Source organism: Rhipicephalus sanguineus, chromosome 11, assembly GCF_013339695.2.
Source record: "Rhipicephalus sanguineus isolate Rsan-2018 chromosome 11, BIME_Rsan_1.4, whole genome shotgun sequence".
NCBI classification, from domain to species: Eukaryota; Metazoa; Arthropoda; class Arachnida; order Ixodida; family Ixodidae; genus Rhipicephalus; species Rhipicephalus sanguineus.
The window spans coordinates 34,998,130-35,006,417 of NC_051186.1; the positions used below are offsets into that span (position 1 = coordinate 34,998,130).

At 46.2% G+C, this 8,288-nt stretch overlaps 1 non-coding gene across 1 annotated transcript; it reads right to left on the minus strand.

The window, feature by feature from the left end:
• Positions 1-418: 418 nt before the first annotated feature.
• On the minus strand, positions 419-492 carry Trnas-gga (transfer RNA serine (anticodon GGA)). Its single transcript has one exon. It is a non-coding gene; the product is annotated as a tRNA-Ser (tRNA).
• Positions 493-8,288: the final 7,796 nt, after the last annotated feature.

Here is an 8,288-nt window from a genome sequence, read left to right on the forward strand (position 1 = left end):
CTATGCATAGTTTTGCCTGCATGACGCCATACGTGGTTATGCTATGCTCTACTCTTTCCCCTCCTCCTTTCCCTTCTCGTTTCCCCTCCTCACCCTCACTTCCCATTGCCGCACCCTTACTATACCATACTATACATACGCTCGTGTCGTTACATCCTTTGTCTGCGTCCTCGTCTTTTCTAGCGCTGTAAGCTGATCGAAAATGGCTAGGCTATACATGGTTTTGCCTGCGTGACGCCATGCATGGCTATGCTATGCTTTACTCTCTTTTCGCCTGAAAATCAGTTCTGCGGAAACCCACAAGGTGGTGGAAGGGTTAAGAAAGGGAAATGGACAACCACCCGTTTGTAGCACGAAGCCACAAGGAAATCCAATACGGATTTATCAGAAATAAAGCCTCTTAGTTGCCGAAAAATTCGTCCTGGTCCGGGGTTCGAACCCGGGACCAACGCCTTTCCGGGGCGGTCGCTCTACCAATTGAGCCAACCAGGAAGCTAGCAATCCTTTGTTTCTTGTTTTTTTTTTTGTGTCAAAGTGTTGTTACCACTCCCCCTCTGTAATGCCTCTGGCCCTGAGGGGTATAATAAAATGAAATGAAATCAATGAAATTGGCAGCGCGAGGGCGAATTCCACCACCAGTTGCTTCGAGTTGTCGACGAATTCGCCATCGCGCTGCCAATTGCTAGCTTCCTGGTTGGCTCATTTGGTAGAGCGACCGCCCCGGAAAGGCGTTGGTCCCGGGTTCGAACCGCGGACCAGGACGAATTTTTCGGCAACTTAGAGGCTTTATTTCTGATAAATCCCTATTGGATTTCCTTGTGGCTTCGTGCTACAAACGGGTGTTTGTCCATTTTCCTTTCTCTCTTTTTCTCCTCCTTTCCTTCCCCCTCACCATCATATCACTCCCCCTCAACCTCACTTTCCTTTCCCGCCCGCTTGGTTTACATAGCTCTCGTATACATGGTTTTGCCTACGTGACGCCAAGCGACGACATGAGATGACAGCATACTCCCTTCCGCCTGCACCCTCCTATCCACATTTAGCTCCTCTTCAACCTGACTTCTCTTTCCCGCCCCCTTGCTACACATGGCTATGCTATACATAGCTATGGTATGCATGGTTTTGCCTACGTGATGCCAAGCGACGTGAGACGACGACGACAGCGCACGACAGCATACGATGATAGCATACGACAGCACGGGCCCCTAAAGTGCTCCGCAATTAAGAAGAAATGCCGATCCACAATTTCTTTAAAGGGACTGGCTTACATGAACTGTCCCTAATAAAAATAATAAAAGTTCACTAAGACGACTCGAAGGCGAAAGGCAACTGCTTCTTTTTCTTCAGTCTATGTATTGTTCCTACACCGCCCCCTCCGAAAGTTTTGTGAGCCTAACGTGGTTTTCCAATGCCTCCGATTCTGGAGGCAGTGCAAGCTTTTTAAGCCTTATCTGGTTTTGCAGTGCCTCCGTGATCGGCCTACCGGTCACGGAGGCATCACGCGTGATGATCTTTTGCATCACTCATATTGACGCCACCAACATCGCCGACGCGGACGGTCAATTTTCCTTTTTGATGAGGAATCTAAGGCTTTCGCCTTAATATCTGGGGTTTCACGTGCCAAAACCACAATATGATTATAAGGCACGCCGTCGAGGAGGACTCCGGAAATTTCGACCATCTGGTGTTCGCTGGCGTGCACGGACACCGCACAGTACACGGGCCTCTAGAATTTCGCCTCAATACAAATGAGACCGCCGCGGCTGCTATCGAACCCGCGACGTTCGAGTCAGCCACCGCACCACCGCGGCAGGCTGAACTGTCCTTAGCTCCGGTTTTAAGTAATATTTTTTTTTATTGTGATTTTCAGAAATGGTATTATCTGTGAAAATTAGCAGCGGGCGCTATATAAAAGCGCCTACGTTGCCTAAACAACATATAATTAAAAATCAATTTGAACGGAGATATCTTTCTTCGAAAACTTTACTGTCCTTAATTTCAGCATCATAAGTTTATTAATAAAAGACAAAAGAAATGAAGGTTAAAGTTTCGTTTTCTTTTAAATTTCGTGCGAAATGTCTTCACATAGACGTCAGCGTGCCGTCAGAAATTTCAGTGTTTTCCTTCGTATCTTGGCCACAATGGGTAAACGAAATTTTCTGGAACTGAGAGACATCGCTGCGCCAATGTCTCGCAGTTCATATACGCCTGATTTGCGAGTCGCACGTAGGCACATACCGTGAACGGTGTGTAGTAGTGCACAAACAGAAGCATTGCACTAAGCTATGCTTACGGCCTGATCGGTGCCTAAAGTTCGCACGAGATCACACTCACGTGGGATCAACGTAAATATAAAAGTGCCCACTCGGCATTCAGCTCCACAGCATGTCATCACGGCTTTCACTAGAGGATCGCTCAACGTATTAGGCGTGTACGTTGGATCCTGAAAATTTCCTTCGCTAGTAATTAGCGGAGGTTTAGGCGGCTTCGGGCCAGGGTGGTCCTTACACCGGCTGTCCTCTCAACATGGAACTGGTCGCATTCACCAGTAGGTGCTACGTGTTCGTACTGCTCTATTCCAGTGATGTAAGCAGATGCATGCCATCCTATATGGGCATGCCAAGGGTTACAGTCAGCTCGTGCATCGGGAGTACAAAGTTTGTTTTCCATTGTTTGTTAACAGCCAACTTTTCTTTTCATGAGCGATGTAACTGCGCGGTAGAGAACACGGACTACATGTAGACGGGGACAAGCGCAGGCTATCAACTGATGGTTTATTTATCACATACCACATATATATCAATGAAACAGGAAAAGAATCCTGATTCAGTCATATATATGTAGTGTGTAATAAATAAACCTTCAGTTGATATCCTGCGCTTGTCCCCGTCTACTTGTCGTCCGTGTTCTCTACTGCGCAGTTACATCGATCATGAATCGCTAACTGGCCCAATCGTCTTTGATTATTTACAGCCGGAAGACTTCCGTCACCTCGTGCTAGCCGGCCTTTGCTACAGTCACACGACCAGCTATGACAGCTGGATACATGATAACAGATACCACAAGACACTCCTTCATTTCATGTACAGCACCGGTCTTACGGCGCACATCTAGTACACATATAGTTCACACAAAATATTAGGCCTTAAGGGCGAGTCTATGGCGCAATAAAAAAAATAAAGAGAAATGTAAGGTTCTTACCAGCCACTTAACACTCTTGATGCTCGAAAGGTGGAGCACCTTGCGCCTTCTCACTGACACCTGGTTCACGAGTTCCCAGGCCAACCGCCGGTATCTTTTCAACTCGTGGCTTGGCACCCTCCCTTTACAGCTACCATAGTCGCATCCGTAGTCATCGCCGCCCCAGTACCTGCGTCCTGCGACCGTTCCCAGCAGAGCCAAAGAAGCGATCAGGAGAAGCGCGAGTCTCATGTCTCGTCCTTGTAACTCGGAGCCAGAACTCTGCTGCAACACTCCTGTGTCAGAAAAAAGAAAACCTGTGCCTAGCCTAGTCGGTCCAGTTTTTGTGCCAGTAGTATATATATACGTACGCGGACACGTGATTCACGTCTCAGCTTTCCGAAGAATTGGTCGGTATTTCCTCATCGCTTATGAGAGAGGGCGCGGTTGTGATGAGCTGAGAGTGTCAACGGCGATGTAAGTAAGGCACGTGACCCCCCTTTGACGCTGGACCGTGGTGACGGTCTACTGACGGTGTTTGAATTCCGCCCCTGTCGTGGGGGGTACACCGATGACACCTGTCCCATTCAAACTCCCACGTATGTGCACTCATAGAATGAGTTTCGAATGTGCTTGAACGTATAAGTCGCATAAGTTTGGAACTATTCCGAAGAAGCGAATGCTTGGAGGATGGACGTCACCGCTGTCGTGACGTGACTTGCAAGAAAGCATTTCGAATTCAGCGCCACCGAAAAACTGTGCAGCGCCGGGAAACACTGCAACCCAGCTCCGTGGGCAAACAGCAGGACCAACACAGTATCACAACTCTTCGCTCGCAGAAATGACTCGCAACTTGGCTGCTGTCGTATTATTGGAAGTCAAGATGCGGACATCGAGTGGGTGCTGCGGAGCTCACATTTCACGCTGTTCTCATCTTGGACTCCGGATAGATTGCACGAGTCGTACCTTTTCCAGTGCTGCACGCTATTACTAAGACAAAAGGCGCGTCGCTGGCAGGAGTTCACCCGCAATAGAAACTATCTTTATGACTTTCATTGATCGTGTCCTCTCATGGAACGCTGCTAGCGATGTCACTGCACAGTGATTAAAATACTGTTGAATGCCATATAGGTGTCGCTATACTGAGATGAGGTATTCATCGTGTGTTCAGAGAGCTTATTGATTATTGTTCTTTCATTCCACTTTAAGATCGTGTTTAACTTCTTCTTTTCGAACTCGGCGCGAGTGAAAACTGTGCAGCGCCGGCAAACACTGCAACCCAGCTGCGTGGGCAAACCGCATGAATAACACAGTGCCACAACTCTTCGCTCGCAGAAATGACTCGCAACTTGGCTGCTGTCGTATTATTGGAAGTCAAGATGCGGACATCGAGTGGGTGCTGCGGAGCTTGCAATTCACGCCGCTCTCATCTTTGCCTCCAGCTAGATTGCACGAGTCGTACCCTTTTCCAATGCTGCACGCTATTAGTAAGACAAAACGCGTGTCGCAGGCAAGAGTTCACCCACAATAGAAACGATCTTTATGACTTTCATTGAGGGTGTCATTTCATGGAACGTTGCGAGCCAGGCCACTGCACAGTGATTAAAATACTCTTGAATCTCATATACGTGTCGCTATACTGTGATAAGGTATTCATCATGTCTTCAGCGAGCTGATTTATTATTGTTCTTTCGTTCCACATTAATATCGTGTCCCAGCAACGGCTCCAAAATATTCATTTTCCTTGCCTTCTTACGCGCTGACGTCCGGACAAAAGAAATGAAAGTTCTGAGCTTCATATCTTTGTACGCAGGTGGTTCCGATAGCTACAGCTTTTGACTTCCTGGTCTCCATTTGCACTCGTTTCAAACCGTAGCTCTTTCTCGAATCTTTTTCCGTCAGTAATTTGCACTTGTAACCCATTGGCTGTTAATTCATTGCCTCCCGGTATCTACTCAAGGTGATGTACGTAGTTGCCGGGTCCGTATTGATTTCCAGCGTCAAATGTTGTTTGACCCAGCCCAGATGCTCGATTTGCAAGCGTAAAGAGTCTCTGCATGCAATGAGGGGCAACCCGAGTCTTCCATATATCGTCCAGGAGATCACCGCTTAAGGAGCTCCCAGTCAGTTTGGAGAAAGAGCTAGCGGGAGACGTAAAGCGCACCTGGCTGCACACTCGACGTCTCAATAGGTACGTGCGAGGCCGCATGAGATGTTGCTTATGCGATTCCTTTCAAGTGAGCAAGACGGTTGCAGCGTTCGACTATTATTAGTGGTTTTTTAAGCGATAACTCTTGAGGTTAGTACATGAAGATTTCGTGATGTCGGGAGTGTATAAAATTATAGCATTTATCGACGTAACTTTTTCTTTTCCAATGTCACCAGGAGAAGAGACGAAGAGTACAACTCTTTTTTTTTTGTCGACCAGGTTGTTTACGCCCGGCCACCTCGATTTATGTAGCCGTGTTTAGAAGGCTGACGCTTCGAGCTAGTTGGTACTGCATGATCTTTGGTATAGTAGCGCGGAAAGACAACAAAAGGCAAGAGGGGACAAACACTAGTTTTCAAATGATTTTTTATTGTGAAACGAAGCAAGATAGATACAGACGTTTGCCGGCACAACGACAGAACGTTGAAAGGACTGGTGAAAGCAGAATAAGCAAGCACGTGTTGAGACAAGCGAAATGAGAAAAGTCAGATGACCGCACCTGTACAATTGTAGAAGCGGTTCAGGTGAGGCGGCTGCGACGCTGCTGCGTGAGCAAGCCGTCCATTTCACTGCGTGATAAAAAAAAAATCCGGCAGATCCCACGCACTGTGGGAATCGATGTAATGCGAAGCAGCCAGCAAAGAGCTGCATACATCGCCTTGTTTGTCTTTGAGCCAAATGAAATCATTCATGCCACGGCATCTAGTCCCTATATATCGCATGTTTGCCATGACGCATGCATTCACAATCTAGTATACACCATGCCAATGAAACGCATATTCTGGTATATACAATGCATGACCTGTCGTTTACGTTCATCACGCACTCGTCTCATGCCATACCAATTTTGGTATATGTCCAGTTAACAAAACGGCCGTAAGCGCACCATGACAGTGGCATGTAAATCATACCGTACATCACATGCATAACATGATTCGCATGTTAACACCTCTCATTTATGATCGTCATACAGTCACATCGCGCAATACCAATTTTGGTGTATATCAAACGAGCGAAATGGCCGCGAGTGCACCATGAGTAGAGCATGTAAATCATGCCATAAATGACATGCATATCATGGTTTTTCATGTTACCACCTGTCACTAATGTTCATCATACAGTCACATTGCGCAATACCAGTTTTGGTGTATATCAAGCTTGCGAAACGACCGCGAATGCACCATGAGTGTGGCATGTAAATCATGACATACATGACATACGTGTCATGCTTGTCATGTTACCACCTGTTATTCATGTTCTTCATACAGTCACATCACGCAATACCAATTTTGGTGTATATCAATCTACTGAAACGGCTGCTAGCGCACCATGAGCGTGGCATGTAAAGCAGGTGGTACATGACTTGCATGCCATGATTTTCATGTTACCGCCTCTCACTTACGTTCGTCACACAGTCGTGTCGCGCAATACCAATTTTGGTGTATATCAAGCGAGCGAAACGGCCGCGAATGCACCATGAGCGCGGCTTGTAAATCATGACATACATGACATCATATCACGGTTATCATGTTACCACCTATTATTCATGTTTGTCATACAGTCGCGTCGCGCAATACCAATTTTGGTATATATCAAGCTAGGAAAACGATTGCGAATGTATCCTGAGTGTGGCTTGTAAATCATGTCGTACATGACCTGCATGTCACGATTTCCATGTTACCACCTTTCATTTACGTTCGTCATGCAGTCGCGTCGCGCAATACCAATTTTGGTGTATTTCAAGCAAGCGAAACCGCCACGAGTGCGTCATGAGCATGGCATGTAAATCATGTCGTGCATGTCATGCATGTCATGATTTTCATGTTACCACGTCTGATTTACGTTTGTCATACAGTCGCTTCGCGCAACACTAACTTTGGTGTACATCAAGCTAGCGAAGCGGCCGCGAATCCATCATGATCGTGGCATGTCAATCATGACATACACGACATACATGACATGCATGTCATGGTTTTCATCTTACCAACTGTTATTCATGTTCTTCATACAGTCACATCACGCAATACCAATTTTGGTGTATATCAATCTACTGAAACGGCTGCTAGCGCACCATGAGCGTTGCATGTAAATAAGGTGGTACATGACTTGCATGTCATGATTTTCATGTTACCACCTCTAACTTACGTTCGTCCTACAGTCGTGTCGCGCAATACCAATTTTGGTGTATATCATGCAAGCGAAACGGCCGCGAATGCACCATGAGCGTGGCATTTAAATCATCACATACATGTCGTGGATGTCGTCGTTTTCATGCTACCACCTGTTATTCATGTTCTTCATACAGTCACATCGCAAAATACCAATATTGGTGTATATCAATCAAGCGAAACGGCCGCGAGTGCGCCATGAGCGTGGCATGTAAATCATGTCGTACATGACATGCACATCATGATTTTCATGTTACCACGTGTCAGTTATGTTTGTCATACAGAAATGTGTCGTCATACCAGTTTTCGTATATATACATTCATTTAAACGACCGCGAACGCCCCGAGACCTTGTCATGTAAATCATGCTGCACATGACATGCGCGTCATGATTTGCATGTTAGGACCTGCCATTATGTTCGTCATGAACTCTTGTCACGCCGTACCAATTTTTGGTATATATGAAATTAACGGAACGGCCGCAAGAGCGGAAAGGCCGTGGAATGTAAATCATGCTGTTCATGACATGCTTGTCATGATTTTCATGATATGACCTGTCATTTATGTTCGTAATAAGGTCATGTTATGACACACCAATTTTGGTATACATCCGATTAAGGAAACGGCCAGGAGAGCGCAAAGTCGTAGGCGGCTAGATAGATAGATAGATAGATAGATAGATAGATAGATAGATAGATAGATAGATAGATAGATAGATAGATAGATAGATA